This window comes from Oryzias latipes, chromosome 9 (genome assembly GCF_053564925.1).
Source record: "Oryzias latipes strain Hd-rR chromosome 9, Olatipes_Hd-rR_3.1".
Classification (NCBI taxonomy): Eukaryota; Metazoa; Chordata; class Actinopteri; order Beloniformes; family Adrianichthyidae; genus Oryzias; species Oryzias latipes.
This window is the reverse complement of record NC_136245.1, coordinates 3,729,733-3,752,489: the sequence shown is the minus strand read 5'-3', so window position 1 is coordinate 3,752,489 and position 22,757 is coordinate 3,729,733.

Here is a 22,757-nt window from a genome sequence, read left to right as displayed (position 1 = left end):
CTGGAACACTAAGGTTTTCTATTATCTGGAGTTTTTTCCAAAAATGGTTTGTTATGTTTGAGGCTAAGGAAGTGGATAACCTCAGCTTTCGATTCCAAAAATGGAGATATGTTTCAGGGTATGTCAAGTTGCATGCAGCATGACGTGTCCATCTGAAGATGATTTAGTAGATGAAGAAGCTTAGATAATACTTTTTCCACCATGAAAGGATGATAAGACCACGTATGGATGTTGGAAAGATATTTTTTTTACATTAATCTAACTTATTTGGTTCAGTTAAAATAAATATTTTTTTGGAGTTCAGTCAACTTAAGAATAACCTAGTTATCAGACTCATTCAAATTAATTCAATTAAGTAGGTGTAACTTTGGTGCTGCTTTTAGATTGGCAGCGCGAGGAGTTGTGGGATACCATTCCCTGTGCCTGTCTAGACGGATTTGGGTTTAAGTGTTGATTTTTGTCTAAATAAGTTTAGTTGTTTAGCTGTTTTACTACATTTTGCCGAGTTATTTTGTCCTATTATGTTTAATTCTTTCTGACCATGAGTGAGAGGATGATGACTTTATTTAGCACCTCTAGTGCTGCTAACAGTTGCAAGAATTTCCGTTAAAGTCAGGGTCTTATTAACTCAATGCATGTTATACACATGCATTATATATTAAGTCCACATTGTGTCATTCAATTTAATGTTATGAAAATGACAATATCTACGGGCTTAAACTTAGACATATGAGAGTTCAAGAAGTAAAATAAATTAAGATGGAAAAACATTTAATTGAATTGGAGCAATATGACATTTAGTTTGATAAATATGTAAACTTGAGTTGTAAAAACAATTATTGAGTTGGATAGACATAAGAATTTAGGTAGGATAAATTTAACTGAATAATTTGTTACCAATTAAATTTATTCACTTTAGTTGAAATATATATTTCAACTAAAGTAAGGTGCAGGACTGTTATGCAGGAAACCCGGGTTCGATTCCCAGGGCGGAATGAACAATTAATGGCAATGGAAATGGGGCAATTACCATAACAATGACGGTCAATTAACATCACCCAGTAAGGGTTCTTGTGCAAGACCCTTAACGCTAATGCCTACCTCACAACATGAGAGACAATGAACCACATGTCATGCCGGCTCAGAAGTCGCCCGGTACATGCCGGCTCAGAAGTCGCCCGGCCAAACAAGGTCTGCGTCAGGTGCTGAGGGACCAGAGCATCCTGATGGAAAGTGGGCTACTGGAACAAGATGGAAATGGACTAGATGTGAGAACAAGGTTCTGTTAGAATGCTACTACTCGAGTAATCCCACCCAGAGGGGTTACATGAAGAGAATGTGGAATGAATGGATGCTTCGAAACCCACAATCAAGGCTAACTGCCAAACAACTGGTAGCCCAGTGCTCTAACATCCACAAACAGCAACTCCTATCACAACTTGAGATTGAAGCGATACAATACAATGCCACGGGAGAGCCAGAACAACAGGTCAGAGAGGAGGTTATACCACACTCCCACCCTGAGATTGGGTACACAGCCCCAACAACCACAATTCCGCTGAGCAAGGCATCAACTGACCTGAAAGACAAGATCATGTCTACAATGAACACTAGGCAACCCAGACACCAGCTACAACGGTTAAGTGATGTACCGCCTGAAAGTCTACTGGACACTGTGAATGAAGCATTGAGGGCAATTCCTACCACAACCATCACAGAAACCAATGAACTGGTTTACACTTCAGCAGCAGTGATCCTTGAGATGCTTGGCTATAAGAGCAACCATGGAAGAAAACAGTACCCACCATGGAAGCAGCGGTTAGAGGCTAAAATCAAGGCAACTCGGAAGGATGTGAGTAAGCTGACAGAGGCTCAAAGAGGTACAATGAGAAAGCAAGTACCTAAGAGATACAGCCAGATGCCCATACCTGAAGCACTGGAAACTGCCAAACAAAGGCTCCTAGCCTTGAGCAGCCGCCTAAAGAGGTACACAAGAGACAATGAAGCCAGACGAATAAACAGGCTCTTCGCAACTCAACCTGCAAAAGTGTACGCTCAGTGGCAGGGTCAAAACAGCCGAGCAGACCCACCAAGGCTGGAAACTGAACAGTACTGGAAAAGTATATGGGAGAAAGAGACAGCACATAACAGCAATGCCCAGTGGCTGGTCTCTCTGAGAAAAGAACATAGCAACCTCCCTGAACAGAATCCAGTAACCATCACAGTGGCAGACATCCAAGAAAGAGTCTCAGGTATGAAGAACTGGACAGCACCGGGCCCTGACATGATACATGCCTACTGGCTAAAGAAGCTTACCGCACTCCACGAGTGCCTGGCAGCACAAATGAACCAGCTGCTAAGAGATGGGACTCACCCCGAATGGCTAACGGAAGGGCGAACGATTCTGATCCAGAAGGATCCTTCAAAGGGTGCAGTCCCATCCAACTACCGGCCAATAACCTGTCTCTCCACAACATGGAAGCTCATGTCAGGCATCATTGCAACAAAGATAAATAGGCACATGGATCAATTCATGAGCAGGGCATGAATTCACACAGAAGGGCATTGGTAAAGACTCCAGAGGAGCCAAACACCAACTCCTGGTCGACAGAACAGTCGCTCAAGACTGCAAGTCACGACACACCAACCTGTGCACAGCCTGGATTGATTACAAGAAGGCCTATGACTCAATGCCACACAAATGGATCACTGAATGCTTGGAGCTGTACAACATCAACAGGACTCTAAGAGTCTTCATAGGAAACTCAATGAAGCTGCGGAAAACCACCCTTGAAGCCAATGGGAAGCCAGTTGCACAAGTGTCCATCAAATGTGGGATATACCAAGGTGATGCTCTGTCCCCACTGCTGTTCTGCATAGGTCTGAACCCCCTCAGCCATATAATCAACAAGACTGGCTATGGATACTGACTCAGAAATGGGGCCAACATCAGTCACCTCCTCTACATGGATGACATCAAGCTATATGCAAAGAGCGAGCGTGACATTGACTCCCTGATCCACACCACCAGGATCTACAGTACTGACATTGGGATGTCATTCGCGCTCAAGAAATGCAGCCGGATGGTGACAAAAAGAGGCAAGGTAGTCCACACAGGAGGGGTCTCACTCCCAGAAGGAACAATAGCAGACATCGAGGACAGTTATAAGTACCTTGGAATTCTGCAGGCAAATGGCAACCTGGAGCAGGCAACAAGGAAAGCTGCAACAGCTAAATACCTCCAACGAGTGAGGCAAGTCCTGAGAAGCCAGCTCAATGGCAAAAATAAGACCCGGGCAATAAACAGCTACGCACTGCGAGTTATCAGATACCCTGCAGGAATAATAAGATGGGCAAAGGAAGAGATACAGACCACGGATGTTAAAACACGAAAGCTCCTCACCATGCATGGAGGGTTCCACCCCAAATCCAGCACCCTGAGACTGTATGCTAGCCGCAAGGAAGGAGGCCGAGGACTAGTGAGCGTAGAAGCCACTATCCAGGATGAAACATCCAAGATGCATGAGTACATCAAGCTCAAGGCCCCAACTGACAGTGTGCTCAGTGAATGTCTCAGGCAATGGAGGGCAGAGGATACAGTGCTGGAGGACAGATCCTCATGGGAGGACAAACCCCTGCATGGGATGTACCACCGGACCATAACTGAAGTGGCTGATATCATGAAGTCCTACCAATGGCTAGAAAGGGCTGGCCTACAGGACAGCACTGAAGCGCTCATCCTGGCAGCTCAGGAACAAGCCCTGAGCACCAGAGGCTCAGATCTACCACACCAGACAAGACCCAAGGTGTAGGCTGTGCAAAGAGGTGTGTGAAACAATCCAGCACATAACTGCAGGGTGTAAGATGCTGGCAGGGAAAGCATACATGGAGCGCCACAATCAAGTGGCTGGAATAATATACAGAAACATGTGTGCAGAATATGGACTGGAAACCCCAAGGTCAAAATGGGAAACACCTCCGAAGGTGGTAGAGAATGAGAGGGCAAAGATCCTGTCGGACTTCCAGATCCAGACTGATAGGATGGTAATGGCGAACCAACCAGACATTGTAGTGGTGGATAAAGAACAGAGGAAAGCCGTTGTGGTGGATGTGGCAGTGCCAAGCGATGGGAACATCAGGAAGAAGGAACATGAGAAACTGGAGAAATACCAGGGGCTCAGAGAAGAACTGGAGAAAGCCTGGAAAGTGAAGGTGACAGTGGTGCCTGTGGTAATTGGAGCACTCGGGGCAGTAACTCCCAAGCTGGAGGAGTGGCTACAACAGATACCTGGAAAGACCTCAGACCTCTCAGTCCAGAAAAGCGCAGTGCTAGGAACAGCTAAGATTCTGCGCAGGACCCTCAAGCTCCCAGGCCTCTGGTAGAGGACCCGAGCTTGGAGGAGAAACCACCCGCGGAGGGTGAGAGGGGCGTTTTTTTTTTTATATATATATTATCCTATTTTATTTTTAATTCAATTTGTCAGTTCACAGCAGAAGATTTTTACACACAGATGCAGATTTTTGATGCACAAGTATTCACATTCTATATTACAAGTTCTCACATCAAATCTACAAGTGCGTTCTTTAAGACACATTTTTACCTTCATACAATACTGTCCTCGCTGAAATGTGACATAGCTTTCAGCTAGACAGCTAGCTAAACTTTGCTCCAACAAAAAACAAGACGTGTCCTCTTTTAAGGTGGTTTAATTAACACGCTTGTAATCTGGTGTACAAAAAATGAAACTGTAAAAAATACAGAAATAAAAACAGTCAAATAGCAGTCCTTTTTAAATGACATTAAACCAATGAATTGAGCATTTTAGCCGTCATGAAACACACAATATGCCAAACTGCACATATCCAACAGCACAGCATTATGTTTAACTTTAAAACTTATAAGTCAGATTTAAATCATTTAAACTCCCTAAAAGTCCTTTAAACCCACAAAAATACCTACAGGTCTTGCTTCTGTAGGGGATCAACCAAAAGTTCAGCGGGTTTCAAATGCAAAAATGGGTGGGACATCAGCTCTCAGCATCAACCGGAGTTTTCTCCTCCACTAGCATACATTCCAGCCCGTCCAGCTGATGCGGTTTCACAATAAAAGTCTCTGTACAAACATCCCTGAAAAACATGCCTGAAAGGCAGAACAGAGACAAACATTCACCTTGAGAGTAGCACCATTTTCTTAAGGATTAACAATACAGCTCTGGGGTCTAAGGTTTTAATTAAATTAATAAACCCCGTCTTCTCCCCGGTATATATGGGTACCATGTCTTTGGCTATATGCAAAGCGCCCGCTTCGGTGATTGTACTTCACCGTGCCCCTTTCCTAGGGATGGGTATCGAGCCCCGGTATTGAACAATCCCCGGGGCAACATTCTTCAAGACCGCAGTATCCGTAAGATCTGACCTAAACAGTTTTCCTATTGGTAGAGATGTAGCTTTTTTTTTTGTCCCATAAGATATACAGCGGGGAAAATAAGTATTGAACACGTCAACATTTCTCTCAAAAACATATTTCTAATTGAGCTATTGACACGAAATTTTCACCAGATGTCGGCATCAACCCAAGTAATGCACACTTAGAAAGAAATCCAAACATTTATGTCCATAAATGAAGTTATGTGTAATAAAGTGAAATGGCACAGGGAATAAGTATTGAACACGCTTACTGAAATTTATTTAATACTTAGTGCAAAAACCTTTGTTGGTGATTACAGCCTCAAGACGCCTCCTGTATGGAGAAACCAGTCGAATACATTGCTCAGGTGTGATTGTGGCCCATTCATCCACACAAACTGCCTTCAAATCTTCAAGATTCCGGGGGTCTCTTCTGTGAACCCGGATCTTCAGTTCTTTCCAAAGATTTTCAATTGGATTCAAGTCTGGTAATTGACTGGGCCATTCTAGCAGCTTTATTTTCTTCTTCTTCAACCAGTTGAGTGTTACCTTGGCTGTGTGCTTGGGATGGTTGTCTTGCTGAAAGATCCACTCTCTTTACATCTTCAGCAGCCTGGCAGATGACAACAGATTCTGATCAAGAATGTCTCCATACTTTTCTCCAGTCATTATTCCTTCAATGATATGAAGTCTACCAGTACCACATGCTGAAAAACAGCCCCACACCATGATGCTCCCACCTCCAAACTTGACTGTTGGTATGGTGTTTTGGGGTTGATGTGCGGTGCCATTTTTCCTCCAAACATGTTGTGCCTTATGACATCCAAAGAGTTCAATTTTGGTGTCATCTGACCAGAGTATCTTCTCCCAGAATGTCATGGGTTTATCCAAATGTTGTGTTGCAAACTCCAAACGAGCTTCAACATGCTTCTTCTTCAAAAATGGAGTCTTGCATGGTGTGCGTGCATGGAGGCCATGGCAGTTGAGTGCATTACTTATTGTTTTCTTTGAAACAACGGTACTTGCTGATTCCAGGTCTTTGTGAAGCTCTCCACGAGTGGTCCTGGGCTGCTGGAGAACCCTTCTGATGATTGTTCTGACTCCTCTGTCTGAAATCTTGCGAGGAGCACCTGGCCGTGGCAGGTTTATGGTAATGCCGTGTTCTTTCCACTTCCGGATGATGGCCCCAATGGTACTCACTGGAACTTTCAGAATTTTAGAAATGCACCTGTAACCAGGGGTGAAAGTAGAATTTTTCTTTTGCCGGTACTAACACAAATTATTTCCAAATATATATTTTTTAAAGCAGTTAAAGGAAATAAATGCACTTGATATCAAATTTTATACATAAATAACGTGTGTAGACAAGGTGTTTTTGTGAAAACAATCTTCTATTGAACATTGTGAATTTTTCAGAACATGAAAAATGTGAACATCCGAATTGATCAGAACTTGAGTCATGCTTATTTAGCTGAACTAAGTCATAATGTCCCAAAGAGGCTGGTAATATTCCTCATCAGTTTTAGGGGATCTGCGGGCCATGCCACTTGTGTGCGCTGGTCTCCTGCCTTTTCCCAGCCAGGTTTTGACGTATGGCATTGGATCCCACTTCATGCAGGGAGGTCCAAATGAGCTGATGAACAGGAGGTTTGAGACATTTTTTGTCGTCATGGTGCCTCTGAGGTCAGTCATTATGTTATTCATGGTACTAAACCCTCTTTCACAATCTGCATTACTGGCTGAGAGTGTGTCCACTGCCAGAAGTAATTTTTTTTAATGGAGGAGGAATGCTTCTCCTTCCTCTAGCCTTGAACTCAACGTACCCAAGATGGGCCTCTTGCTCATTGATGTTGAGACGTTCACACAAAGTTCTGACTTCCTCTTCTCCAAATCGAGGATTGTCTTGATCCCAGTTTTCTGGGTGAAGGACTGCCATCTGATTGATAAGGCTGTTGTAAGCGTCCTTGCGGTCAGCTGTCACGCTACTTTGTGCTTTGTTGGCTGTTGTTGTAAACAGTCTTTCCTTCATGCTCTCCACCACTGCAGTTATGAAGAGAGCAGAGTCAATGGTGGGAGACCTGCCCACCTTTAACTGATGTCCATTAAATTCCATCTTCTGCTCGGCCTGCTCTGCTTCAACAGTGTGTTTTCCTGGGTAGGTTTTCAGGCTCTCAATGCGCTTCAGGTAGTTGGTCATGAGCTCATGGGCCTTTGGAATAGTAGTTTTTCTGTTCTGGAGAATTTCAGACAATATTTTAGTTCAGTGAGAACATCCACCATCAGTACCAGACTTTTGAGAAAATGAATAGTGCACAACTTAGACAGCAGACCACTGAACTTGGCTCTCTCTCTGCTGTCTCTGCTGTTGTCCTCTGATGCTTTCTGGAAATGTTGTGCCAAGACTGAATATGACTGCCACACTGCATTGACTGCCCTCCAGGATGAAGCCACCCAGCGAACGCTGAATACTCTACCAATCCTTTTAAGGGTGATGTGCAGATTGTGCGCACACTCACTGAGCTCTCTCATGTTCTTGGGTGATTGGCTGTAAAGTGAATAAAGGGAGTCAAGGAAGGCCTGGAAATCTTTTGTCCCCCCTGTTTTATCAAGTGCCTGGTCTACAGCAAGCTCCAGTCTGTGATTCAAACAGTGCCAGAGAACAATAGATGGAAAGTCGTCTTTCAGCAACTTTCCAACTCCTGACTTCACCCCTAACATCACACTGGCCCCATCACTGCAAAATCCTATCAGTAGTTCTTGCAGCAACTGCATGATAAAACCATTTTTTAACAGGCAGTTTATGAGTTTTTCTTTGATGTGGGCAGCACATAGGCTGTCCAGGTCCACAAGGTCCAAGGGAAAAGCAATAGGTTCCATAGCTCCATCTACACTTGCTTTCACAAAAACAATGAGCGTTGATTTGTTACCAACATCAGTTGATTCATCAGCCAATACTGTTATCTTGCTCCTATTTTGTATAACTTTTGTCATAATTTCTTTCTTCATTTGTGAAGCCACGTGATCCACAATATCAACACACACAGTTTTGCTGTGTAAAACTCTCCCCATGTTGATTGAGTTGGTCTCCTGTAGATCAATCAAACTTTCAAAGTCAGTGAATGGTTTATTGTACTTGGCCACGTAATAGGCTGTCCTGAAGACCCTGGCAGTTGTCTCAAAGGCAAAATCTTGACTCTTGGTATTCATGTTTACAAGAGTGTCTTTTTTCGCTGTCTCTAAAATTTTCACAACTTCTTTGTGAGCTGCTGAGTTTTTGTGCTCATGTATTTTTTTTTCTCAATGACGACAGCTGAACATCTCTTGTGTGTCCAGATGGGCATATCTTTCCTGCTACCCAGTTAGGTGCAATATTTACCCCCCAAGATGAGGCAACACCGAGATCTTTTACAGTGTGGCATTTTTGGCAGCCAAGCATTCCGTTTTTGGCAAATATCCATTCATTTTTCTCTTTAAACTGTTCATACTGTTCTTTTGTCCAGATTGAAGGATACTCTGGCAATACAAAAGGGTCACCTGAGCTCGATGGCCCTGGTGTCTCAGTGGGTTCTTCAATGCAATTTGCATTTCGACTTTTCACTTTTTCATCCTCTCCTTCAGAAGTGTTTGTCTGCACATCTTCATCCTCACTTTGGAATTTCCTCTTAAATATCTGATTTATTTTTCTATGCATGCTCTTCTTTTTTTGCTTTTTCTTTTAAATAACGTGCTGCGTTATTTTTCCATATCAAGATTTCCTTTGTCTATTGTGAACTAAATTTATATTGAATTTAAACTGACCAATCACATTAGTGACGTGAAGTTTGATTCATTTATTGTTTTTCGCGTCCCGTTGCTCCTCCGTGTGGCATAAACATTAATGCTCAGTTGGCTGATCGAATTGAATGTCCCCCAACAAAAAATCAAACGTACCACGTTTCCACGCATGCGCATTAGGCTTGTTTACGGAAGCGAGAGCGAAAGCTACGAGGCAGACCGGGAAAGAGATCCAGAGCATTTTATCGGCCGATACGCCAAATAAAAAAAATGCTTCCGTCATGTGTTATGAAGTGAAAACAGGAACACAGCAGATCTCTTCCCAACTAGAACGGCGTTCCGCCTCGAAATCTTTTAACGGAACGCCGCTCCGGACCGTTCCGGCTTACTTTCACCTCTGCCTGTAACCAATGCCTTCAGTGTGTTTTGCAACAATAAGGTTGCGTAGGTCTTTGGACAGCTCTTTGCTTTTACCCATCATGCAATGCTTCTTGTCTAACACCTTGCTGGTGAGAAACCTTTTTAAAAGGCATCAATCAGGACTTTACCAGCTGATATTACTTTGCACTAATAGGGGGCAGGTTAACCTTCTGATTACTGACAAACTTCAGCTGCTTTCTTGGCTTGCAAGACCTTTTTACCCCTCCTTTTCTTCATGTGTTCAATAATTATCCCTGTGCCATTTCACTTATTACACATAACTTCATTTATGGACATAAACGTTGGGATTTCTTTCTATGTGTGCATTACTTGGGTTGATGCCGACATCTGGTGAAAATTTCGTGTCAATAGCTCGATTAGAAATATGTTTTTTGAGAGAAATGTTGACGTGTTCAATACTTATTTTCCCCGCTGTAAACTTGAGCTGTGACGGTGTGGGATTTTTGATGAAGCAGCAGGAGTGGCTGTCAGCGTGGGGTCTCTTCCTTCATGTCTGTGGCAGCTATAGAAAATGTATGTTTTTAGATCTTATTCTTTATTATATTGCAGTTTTATCTTTAGTGTAAATTGAACTCATTTTGAACTCATCAGGACTTATTCTCCAGTGACCTTCAGTTATGCTTTGTAGTTGCAGTAGCAACTACGACTTCTTTGTGCAAATCTAGGAGTTTCCAGAGACGCAATAAATATGTCATGGACTACATCTCTCCTATCCTTGGGAAAGTGTTCAAATTCATGTTCTCATGTGGAGGTTGGAGCCGACCTTCACCCTGGATGCCGGTAATGGAACCTAAGGTTATCCAGGAATGATTGAATGGGACTCTTTTGATCATCGGACTGTGTGCGCCTGTAAAACGGGCCCCGGAGAGGCGGAGCGGATCTGAAGTTGGCATCTTTCATCTATTAGCCGGTGATAGCAGGCGGGCTATCAGCTGACGAATCAGAGCGACCAGAGGAGGAGTGTCAACACATGTTAAAAAGACTGTTTTGAAACTTTTCTAGTGTTCTCAAGACTGTCTACAAGTAATTCACATGTAACTTATGCGTCTGTAGGTCTTTTCACTTGAGAATCCAGATATCTGCAACAATGTCTTTAATCTGTGTTAGAACTATTGTTAGGGCAATAAACTTTGTGTATTTTTAATCCGGTTGAGTCCTTGGTTTGCTTTACCACTCACGACTCCAGAACACCCACGGATGGAAAGATCTAAAAGCAGAAGATTTCTTTCCTACACAGCAAACCCATGCCAGTTCCAAACAACAGATGATTTTATTCCTTTCTTGGGAACAAACTTCCCACTCTCACCGGTAGCTATGCTGTCCCTTGCTGTTTCGAGTGTGCTATGATTTTGTTGTTTGTCGCTTGCCACACTGCCGTGTGAAACTAACGCTATGGAAGCTCCAGGGAGCCAAAAATACAGCATTACACGAAAACTCGATTTAGTTTTTTCGTTCTTTTTTTTTTTAAATCGGCCTCCCATAATCTAAATCAATTCATTCAATCGAATATATATATATATATATATATATATATATATATATATATATATATATATATATATATATATATATATTCCCAAAAGCCTTTTACGTCACGATGAAAATTAAAAATGAGATAGAAACTCATGCATTTACTTTACTATTTTTTTACAAGCAGAAACTATTTCTTTTGCTGATGATGCAGATGTATTACTTTTTTGATGGACATATAATCTTCATACGCCGTCATTAAAATCTCAGACTCGTGTTTCCGTGAAATCGGCGATCCATTGAGAATGTCTTTATGTACTTGCTGTGTACGTGCATTAACCCAGGGTTTACTAAGTCGAGCGTAATTACGCCAACTCATATCCGGTCTTTTGGAACCGATATACACAGAGTAAGCAAGTTCAGGTGTATTTCAGCCAGAGTTCAGGTTTAAAGTCAGGGTAGCTTAAACATTCTTTCTGGAATACCCCCCTGTTATATCACTGTGTTTGTAACTGCCAAAACTTGCGATTTGGCGCCCCCTGCAGCTGCACATGTAGCAGCATAAAAAAATGATCTTTTTGTGTGTGTTCCAGCCGCGTGCCTATTGCGGGCGGCAGTTGGAAAGATCGGTTGGAAGAGGCTAGAATAAGGGCTGTTAGAAAACTAACGGGCAGATCAGGGCCAGCAGCTGTGATTGTTCGTGCGTTAAACTCATTACTTTGTTCTGTTTTTTTGTTGTTGTTGAAGTTCTCGACTGCAAATAAATTGTTCTTTCTTCATCACGCCTCGACTTTTGACGGGCGTAACAATTTGGAGGTCCCACCGAGATTTATTATTTTTGATTCTTAAAAGAACGATCTTTCGACGGGAATATTGAAGGATGTCGGAACAAAAAAAAGACTCTCGTATGGAAATCGAGGAAAAACTTTTCCAGCTGACTGTTGAAGATGTGTGCCTGGTGTGCGAGTTTTTCAAGATCTTGGGAGGTGAACGAGCGACAGGAAAGACGCTACGCACTCTCGTTAAACTAATCATCAATTTCTGTGAGCGAGAAGACTTGTTGCAGGAAAAGGACGAGGGCATGTCGGTGCTTCTGGAGCTGAACGATCAGCGTGAGGACGTGCTGCGGGGCCATTCGCCGGGAGGCGACACGGGAGCTGCGCGCCTGTCATCACCTGTGGGGGCGGAGCAGTCAGCTCCACCCACCGGCGGCGAGGGCCAAGCACAGCGGCCGGCGAACAGCAAAAGCACATCCCTGTCATCACAACCTCAACAGTTTCAAACAACAGTTTTCAAAGAAATTCAGGAAAAAGCGAAAGGAAAAGAGGAAGAGGAAGGAAAAGAAAGGAATTTAAGATAAAGGGACATGTGGGTGAGTCAACCTCCAGAGATACTCTAACTTTCAGCAGCTTGGAACACTAGATCGAAAGTGGCCTTAGAAAAGGTTATTCAGAGCTGGAAATAATAGAAGCTGTGATCGGAGCTGGGAGCCCTGGCCTGAAATTATGAAGCTATTTGGAGGGAAAAGCAAATCTAACTCTAATGACTCTAAGACAAATATTAAGAGGCCATTATGCAGAAAATGACGCAACTGTGCTTTACCAGCAGGTGTCAAAAGCAACCCAAGAACCTAGTGAAACAGCACTTGAATTCCTCATTCGTGTACTTGATCTACACCAAAGGGTTCTGTTTGCATCTAAACGTCCACAGTCTGGCCTCTAATACAACAAGGAACTTGTACAGAGCCAGTGTTTTCAGGCAATAACCTACGTGCACGATAGAACCTCCGGTTAACTTCCGTGTTTCGAGTGTAAGGCCGGCAACTTCCTGTTGGTCGTGTTATTGTTGTGGGGAGTTTTGTTGAGTTGCTAGTTTTAAAAAATAGGAGCGGATTTCGGGTAAAAGACAGGCGTTTGGTGTTTCAATGCGTGACAAAGACATCACAACATTGTTGTGTACCCGTGTGCGAATTTGTCAAAGTACAACAGTACTATAAGCTTTCCAGTAAATGTGTCGTGAGAGCCGAATGGATGGTGAACACGGCGGGAGGACTTCACCCCAAGCGAGACGAGTTGTGTTTTGTATTTGCAGCAATCGGAAAGAAAACATGTCATGTAAACACGCCGTTCGGAATACTTTGCCCCGGTCAGACTCGTCCGGTCAAAATTTCTTTCCGATCGATATAGCTGGGTTATACCGATCGTTGTTCATGTAAACGGTCATTCCGATCGTGTGTCACTACTGCTCTGGTTTACGTCATGCGTAGACGGTGTTTCGCTGAGAGAAAGCTTTGGAGCTCATACAGGACCAATCAGCTGCTCTGCGGACGCCCCGCGTAAAGCGCCACTCCGCTCTCGCCCCGCTGGCTCTCCCCTCTCTTTCACCCCTCACGAGGGAGATGCGGGGGGGATGCGTGTCCACTTACGTCTGGACCCGGCATCCGAGCTCTGCGTTCGGGCTCCGATGCCAGTGGACCGAGTGAACCTCTCTGAGCAGAGCAGCCGGATTTATTAATGTATTTGAGGGGAGGGTGCTTTGTTACATGTGCGTTTTGTTGTTTTGTTATGTGTGAGAATTTGGACTGCGAGCCAAACCGCCGCTCTGGGTTAGCAGCTGCCGGACTCGCGAGGACAGAGCAGAGCACACAGTGTGTGTGAGCTTTTCAGAGCAGAAATGCCGCTCAGTCCTTAGAAACTGTTCAAAAAAAATCACATGGAATTGTGTTTCTAGTTGTGCCCCGACAAAATAAAGGCTGATGTTATTCCCAGACATTTACGTGCAGCCAAGATGCAGATTGCAGCAGCAAGAGTTCCCTGGAGAGGACCACCAGACCCCAACTCCGGCCAACACCTCACAGCTTTGGTGCGTGGGGGTAGCCTTCTACTACTTCCACTCTGAAATACCTGTATATTAATAAGAAGGAGGCACATCAAACATTTACCGAGCAGATTTGATTACTTATGAGTTTTTATGACTATGTCTGCAGAAGTCCGGCAGCTATAAAACATCCTGCAGACATTAGTAAAGATGAGCTTTACTGTAAGTTTAACATGATGTCTTTTGAATCTATTCAGAAATAACAGCAGCTTCTGAGATTTTCATTCAGTGTTAGTTTGTTTAATAATGTAATCGGGTGAATATTATCTTCTTGCTGCAATAACAGAAACCTTCTCCATGAGCATTTTAATGTGTTGACGACCATGATTATTGAATTAAATGGACACAGACTGAACTCACCAGCTGCTGCCGTCGCCATGACGTCTTCTTCACCTGCAGGCAGATGAAAAGACAGTCAGTCTCCAAGAAACATCCTTTAAATTTAAACATCAGGAGTTAAGCAGAACCAAAGGCATGTGATCCACACTTGAACTATTGATATATCTGTCATTAAATTTCTACAGTTGTTTTCTATTAAAGTAAAATGTCTTTTTGTTTGTTTTAAATTACTTGTTTTACCCAAATCATCCATTATCTGTGTTCTGCAGCACTACCAGCTCCTCCTGTAGGGGGTGCTGTTGCTGTGGTGCTCATTCTTATTAGGACGGCTGGGGTCCCACTCTGTGGTCTAACAGCCTTGAGCTGAGTTTACACCGAACGCGATTCGTGCAGCGGAGGCGGCCCATTTGAATGTAAAGTCAATGTTACAGACAGGATCTGAGGTCCGGAGGTCTAATTTGAGCGGCGGGCCAGAGTTTAAAAACATTCTGAAATCTGGGGTCGCCGCATAACTTCAACCAATCAGGAATTCAACATGGGTATGTGACGTTTTCAGAGACAGCAGGTAGAAAACACATCCAATTTAGTGAATCAATCCACAGTTCTCCTGAACTTCCATGGACACAGATGGAAAGGCACCCTATTGGGCCTCCTGACATTTATATTTCCCTTATTTTTAATCGAGAAATAATAAAAAAAAATGATACCCTCATTTTATTCTTTTTATTTTTTCAAACTCGGTCACAGAGACAGAAAGACAGTCTTTCAGAAACAGCAGCAGGAGATAAGATCACTGAACGCAGAGAATCTGAAAGATCCCAGACATGGAGAGACGTGATTACAGATGTTTTCCTCCCCCTGCAAAAGAGTGCAGGCGCTTTTTCCCCTGCTCCTGCCGCTTCCTGCTTTATTTGCTTTTTAATCATTTAATTAATCATTTTTAATTATTTTACCTCATCCACAACTCCTGGAATATCAGACTGGTCATCCTTTTTTGTGACTTCCACCTATACAAATCAATATTTTTACGTCTGACAAGCCAGCGACATGTCCGGAGGAGGAAGAAAAACAAACTCCCACTGTGAACGCTGTCGGATCTACCAACAAGAAATAAAAGAGCTACAAACACGGATATTTACTTTGGAAACTGAAAATGGACTTCACAAGACCCTTCCAGTAACATCGGGTGGTAAGAAGCCTGCTCTTACTACAAATGAGAAGAATAACAGTGACATAGACCTGAGGGTAGAGCTGTGACGGTGTCGAATTTTTCATCACCGCGGTGATGAACCACCAGGGGGCGCGGTGTCGCGGTTAACCGCAGCCCCCCCCCAAAAAAAAAACAAAAAAAAAAACACAAAATCCCCCGGCGGCCGCATCGGAAATAAATACAGTTACAACGTACTATTCTTTGTTAAAAATGACAACAAATGACAACAACTAACAACTACATATCTAACTTATGAACTAACTATAGGTGTTGTAGATTGACTGTGTGTGTGAGCGCGGAGCGTCTTGTGTAGGTATAGTAGGAAGGTGCGCACACGTGTGTTGGGAGTGTGTGTTGATTCTTCTGCAGCGGACCGCTCTGGAGCTGCACGCAAGTTTCACCTGTGCTCTCTGGTACAGACATTTTCTCAGAATATTATTTATTGCCCAGTAATAAACAGACTGCAGACGCTGTCACCTTTCCGGTAGCCGTGAAGCCTGATACCCATGAAAAGAACGCGGGGCAAGAGGCTCCGCCTTTGTTTATACAGACACGTAACGTAACGTTACGCTGCAAAAAATAGATCCCAAACAAAACATGTAGTGATTTTCATGGAAATCTAACAGCGCGCGTTCATGTTTGGTGTTACGGATTGAAGGAGGACAGTAAGACCCCCCCCCCCCCCCCCCCAACACAAAATCCTCCGGTGGGCGGCCGTGTCGCGCACTTAGGAACGCACGCAGCTTGTAATGGATATGAATACAATGGAAATTAATAATTAGAAAGCAGTAAATTTGTCGTATTTTCTCACGAGACGGAAACTTCTGTTGTAGAATAAGGATGTGTGCTTCTGAAAGCGCGCGCCTGTTTGTGTAAACGGAGCCGCGTGAAGGCAGACACTGAGAGCACGAGCGCGGTGGGAGAAAAGGAGACACCAGTCTGAAAGAAAGAAAGTCTAAACACAGTACTAGCAGAAAAAGGAAATTATCAGCAAAGATGAATGTGTTTATTATAGTTCCAAACACCATATTCAAAACGTAAAAAAAAAAAAAGTGCGTAAAAAAAGTGCGGTGATGCGGTGATGAGGTCATCACCGCGATGATTACCTCATCACCGCGGTGATGCGGTGATGCGGTTATCGTCACAGCCCTACCTGAGTGATGTTGTGTCCTTTCCGAAACTTTGTGCGGAGGAACTCTGTGTCAAGCCAAAGCGTAAAGATGACAGAACATCCGAAATAAAGCTCACAAACAGATTTTTACCCCTAACACAATGTGATGTTAAAGAACAAAGTGAAATTGGACCACAGAATAGGAGTCATAATGTTGGCAACAAAGCTCAGGCAGAAAGAAAATCTGTGCCAAACGTCAAGGTCAGAGATACGCTGCTGCTTGGAGATGGTGCTATCAGTGGAGTCAGCCACAGAAGAATGCAAACTTTATGTTGCCCAAGTTCTACTGTTCCAGTGATTACAGGACTCTTATCTAAAGTCTTGTACCAAGGAGTCAAACGAATAATCATCCATGTAGGTGCTGTCGATATCAAAAAAGAACAATCGGAACATTTGAAAAAAGACTTCATCAAGTTATTTGAAGAGATTGACAAGGTAGAGGTTGAAGCATTCATCAGTGGACCTCTTCCTAACATCGATGGGGTGTCACTCAGGTTCAGCCGTCTGTTTCAGCTGAACAATTGGCTCTCCAGAGAGTGTGCTTCCAGAGGATTCCATTACATTGAGAACTTCAATACATTCTGGAAACGAAAGGACCTATTCATGGGAAGAGGCCCACACCTGAACAGAGGTGGAGCAAGAGAGTTAGTGAAGAACTTCCTCCACGCTCTGGGGCAAAGAGGCCAAGGCCCTGAAAAGGCAGTAAGGAAGGACCGAGCCAGTGTCCCAGGAACCACAGCACAACGGCAACAACAACTACCTCCACCACCGGTAAAAGACTTGGATCCGGCAGCACCAGCACCACAACCACCTCCATCTAAGGACTCAGCTGCACCAGCATCACAACAACCACCGCCAGCTAAGGACCCAACCGCAGAACCACAAAAACAACCACCAGATTTGGCCCCAGAAATACCACCATCTGACCAGCTGTGGGAGCCCCCTGCTACATCTACTCCCAGTGAAGACTCACTTTCCTTTTCGCCCCCCCCACTTTCACCCATGGCCCTACCTAGCCATTTTGATAGCCTCATTAAGTCAGGAATTAAGATGGCTCCCCTAACACCTGTGAGCCTCACACCACACAGGAGCTCTCCTACCCCTCCAGCGCCCCCTCCTTATCCTTCACCCAAAGTCCCTCCTACACGTCCTTTATCCAAAGCCCCTCCAACACGCCCCCTCCGTCGTTCACCCAAATCCCATCCAGCTCCCGCTCCTCCTGGTCCATCACCCAAACTACCCTCAACTCGACCTCCCCTGCGCGCCTCTAGACGTGCTATCCCCCAGAGCTAGGATGAAACGGGCCCCCAGTGTCCTAGGAAAGGTTATGTCAAACTGGGGCCCTGTGATGAACAGCTTCCTTCTGGTGCTATACCTGTAGTTGCACCACGTAGAATGCAAAAAAGGGCAGTTAGACTGTCCAATCAAAGAAATCTAGTTGATATCCCTTGCAAGAAGGTTTTGACCAGTCCCAAGGAAACTAATCTCAAACTTGCTGCACTCAATGTCAGATCTTTATGCAACAAATCATTTTTAATCAATAATCTTATCTCTTCTTTTAATCTTGATTTTATGTTTTTAACTGAAACATGGCTTGACAAAAACACAGGAAACATAGTTCTAGTCGAATCAACTCCTCCCAACTACAAACATGTATCGGAAATACGAGAAAATAAAAAGGGTGGAGGCGTTTCTGCACTGTTTAGAGATAATATTGCAACCCGCAGACTATCATTTGGTGTGTTTTCATCATTTGAGTATGTGTCCTTTAAGATTGAGTTAAAACAAACTCCTCCCTTACTCTGCATAGTCATGTACAAACCTCCTCAGCACAGCCAAAGTTTCATTGATGATTTCACTGAAATGCTCTCAGTTGTGTGCACAGACTTTGATGGTCTAGTCATTACAGGTGATTTTAATGTTCATGTTGATAATGTCAATGACAGAAATGCAAAAAAACTCAATGCTGTCCTTGAAACCTTTGATCTAATTCAGCATGCAAGTTGCCCCACCCACAGCAGAGGGCACACTCTGGACCTGCTCATCACAAAGGGGGTTAATATTTACAATGTCAGTGTGGTTGATGTCGCCCTCTCTGATCATTTCTGTTTATTCTTTGACCTGTCTGTTGCTCCCAAACCACCGCCTGGCCCTGCAGTTGTCCAAAGGAGACAAATAAATGAGAGCACTAGGGCACAGTTTGTAGAAATGATTAACCCTGAAACGCCTCTGGTGCCAATGTTGATGAAATGCTGAATTCTGTTACTTCTAGCATCTTGAATGTTCTGGATGCCATTGCCCCTATGAAGGTTAAATTGAGAAAACATAGACAGAAAGCTCCCTGGAGGAACGATGATCTAGTCAGGGCACAGAAACAACAGTGCCGCAGAGCTGAGCGAAAGTGGCGCAAGTCAAAACTCCAGGTTCATTATGAAATGTATAAGGGGGAGTTGTACGCTTACAACCAGATCTTATGCAGAACAAGGGAAAGGTACTTCTCTGAAATCATTGGAAGTTGCAGCAGCAACTCTCATGTCCTATTCACAACAGTAAACAGATTAACTAACCCTCCAACCCAGCTACCAATAGAACTGGTTTGCACACCTAAATGTAATGAGTTTGCTGTATTTTTTAATGACAAGGTTCAGGGCATTAAAAAAGCCATCAACTCCACAACACATATAACTATCGAACGGCCACCTACTCACTCTAAGCTGACTCACTTTGTACCTGTCACTGACCAAACTGTCCAAGAGACCATCACCCGTCTGAGCTCGTCTACATGCTGCCTTGATGTGTTACCCACTAGATTTCTAAAGTCTGTCCTGAGCAGTGTGTTACCATCAATTACTCAAATAGTTAACATGTCTCTTCAATCTGGAATATTTCCAGAGGCCTTAAAAACTGCAGTCATTAAACCTCTCCTGAAGAAAAGCGGTCTTGATCCCACTGTACTGAATAATTACAGACCTATCTCTAATCTGCCATTTTTAGGAAAAGTCCTTGAAAAAGTTGTCTACCAACAGCTCACTGATTTTCTCTTATTAAACAATTCATTTGATGTTTTCCAGTCAGGTTTTAGACCCCATAATAGCACAGAAACTGCTCTTATCAAGGTAACCAACGACATCCGCCTGAACACTGATGATGGCAAAGTCACTGTCTTAATCCTGCTAGACCTGAGCGCTGCCTTTGATACTGTTGATCATGGGATCCTTTTGCACAGACTCCAAGACTGGGTTGGCATCTCTGGATCTGCCCTAAGTTGGCTCAAGTCTTATCTGGAAGACAGGAAATATTTTGTTGAAATTGGGAGTTGTGTCTCAGACTACATGGCTTTGACTTGTGGTGTGCCCCAGGAATCGATCCTGGGACCCCTTCTGTTCAACCTCTACATGCTGCCACTAGGGCAGTTAATACGCAGTAATAACATATCTTATCACAACTATGCAGATGATACTCAGATCTATGTGTCACTGACAACAAGTGAATATGGGCTGGTGGATTCACTCAGCCACTGCCTCCAACAGATCAGTGCGTGGATGCAGAACAACTTTCTCCAGCTAAACTCAAACAAGACCGAAGTTATTATTTTTGGCCCACAGAAACAAAGAGAAAGTGTCAGCAGCTACCTTCATTCTCTGTCTCTAAAACCCTCAAATCAAGTCAGAAATCTAGGGGTAATCATGGACTCTGACCTGAACTTTAACAGCCATATCAAGTCAGTAACATCAGCGGCATTTTACCATCTGAAAAACATTGCCAAAATCAAAAACATAGTGTCAAAGCCAGACCTGGAGATACTTATTCATGCATTTGTCTCCAGTAGGTTAGACTACTGTAATGGCCTGCTTACCGGCCTCTCCAAACGAGCTGTAAAACAGCTTCAGTACATCCAGAACGCTGCTGCTCGAGTCCTGACCAGAACCAGGAAGTATGATCACATTAGTCCTGTGCTCAGGTCTCTGCACTGGCTCCCTGTACCTGAAAGAATAGACTTCAAAGCAGCTCTGCTTGTGTACAAGTCTCTCCATGGCCGAGCACCAAAGTACATTTCTGACATGTTAGTGCCATATGAACCATCTCGTACTCTGAGGACCTCAGGGGCCGGCCTCCTGTTGATTCCCAGAGTCAGAACTAAACAAGGGGAATCAGCGTTTCAATATTCTGCAGCTAAAATCTGGAACAGCCTCCCTGAAGTCGTAAGACAGGCCTCTTCTGTGTTCATGTTCAAATCTAGACTTAAAACATTTCTGTTTAGCCGTGTATATGACTTTTCTTTCCTTTCTTTCCTTTATTTTTAAATCAATTTTCATTTTTTTTTTCCTTTTCTTTTAAAGTAAATTTTACGTTGATTATTTCTATGATGTATTGTGATTTTAATGCATTTTTCTGTTTTGTGAAGCACCTTGAATTACTTTGTGTACGAATTGTGCTATACAAATTAACTTGCCTTGCCTTGCCTTGCCTAGATCTGTTCAAAATAAATACACCTGATCTCTCATCATCATCCATGTTGTCCAAGCTTTGTAAATGAAATGAACAGACACTACTCTATGTAGGGATCATCCTTCTTTTCACATTCCTCCATCCATTTTAGAAGAACATAAACACTCACCTGAGCACAGGTGTTAGCTCACCTTTGCACTAATAGTTTGCATGATTGAATGAATGATTTCATACTAGTTGGTTTAAAGGCATAAGTATACTTGTGTGAACACTATCTGTTTTGTGTACATGTTGACATGTGGACATCTTAGCAGCTAGCAGGTGTGTTGATAACATTTCAGTGGGTGTGTGGACAGGCCCCGCCCTTTTTGTACTACATTTGAACCTTACTGTAATGATAAACAACCAGTAAACCCCCCCCTCCTATTATCACCCTCCTACCCCCCCCCCCCCCCTCTCTAACATCCCTTTCCCTTATTTCCTTTTCCGTCCGGTCCAACACCAAAGATTTTCAAACATGATTCAAATGAATGAAGTTTGGCCTCAATTACAAAAGGTGTTTATTCAGACATACCTTTGGTTTGTCTGAAGATGAATAACCCCTCTTGTTAAAGTAAAATATGTCCAACACAAGAGGCCCTCAGCTCTCATCTGTCTGCCTAGCTGTTGGACAGGACAAGTTAAAAAAAATAAAAATAAAATAAAATAAATAAATAAAATTTCATATAAAAGTATTCAGTATTCATCAATAAATTGTTGTGTCTGGTATTGCCATGTCTGCACCACAATTCTGCATATATTATGAACCCTAAGGTCACATGGTTTGGGAGCTATTTAAAAAAATACCAGAATATTAACATAATAATCAAGATATAAATATATAAAGTATTTATAAGATATATATGAATAAGATCCTTTAAACACAACTTGGGGAAATGTGTCATTGTAATCCATTTCGTTTTGCAAGCCATTGATTTACTCTTGGATTGGTTCTATAATCTTAGCCATCAGTCATCCAAACTATATCTATTATAAACTTTGTTTACTGCGACAGATTGGCGACCTGTCCAGGGTGTCCCCTGCCTTCGCCCAACAAGTGGCCGGGATAGGCTCCAGCAGCCCCGTGACCCCGAAAGGGACAAAACGGAATAGAAAATGAAGAAATGAATGAATTAATGAATGAACTTTGTTTATGCAAAACAGCATGATCAGAATGTGTCAAACTGTTTTCTGGGATTACAGCTCTGTAACTTCATTAAGTGTATCAATAATAAAATAGGGTTTATGTCCTCAATGTTGCTGAATTTCTAAAGTCCATAAATGTAACAGAAGTTTGACACACATTCATCAAAATTCAATTAGAGTTCTAGCAAATATTTCAAAAGAACTTTTAAATTCAATTCATCAAGTTCAGTTGTGTGTCAAACAGCTTAAAACAAAGCAGAAAGTAACTCATCTTTTTTTTTAACAAAGAACTTTATTTACTGTTAGTTATAACACAGTGTAAATCAGCTTAAGGCTGCGGTTTGCTTTGGCCTCCCAGCAAAAGAAAATCGACATCACAAGTTAATGTACCGGTAATTTCTTTTTACTTGTTATTGATCTCAATCCTAAATTAGA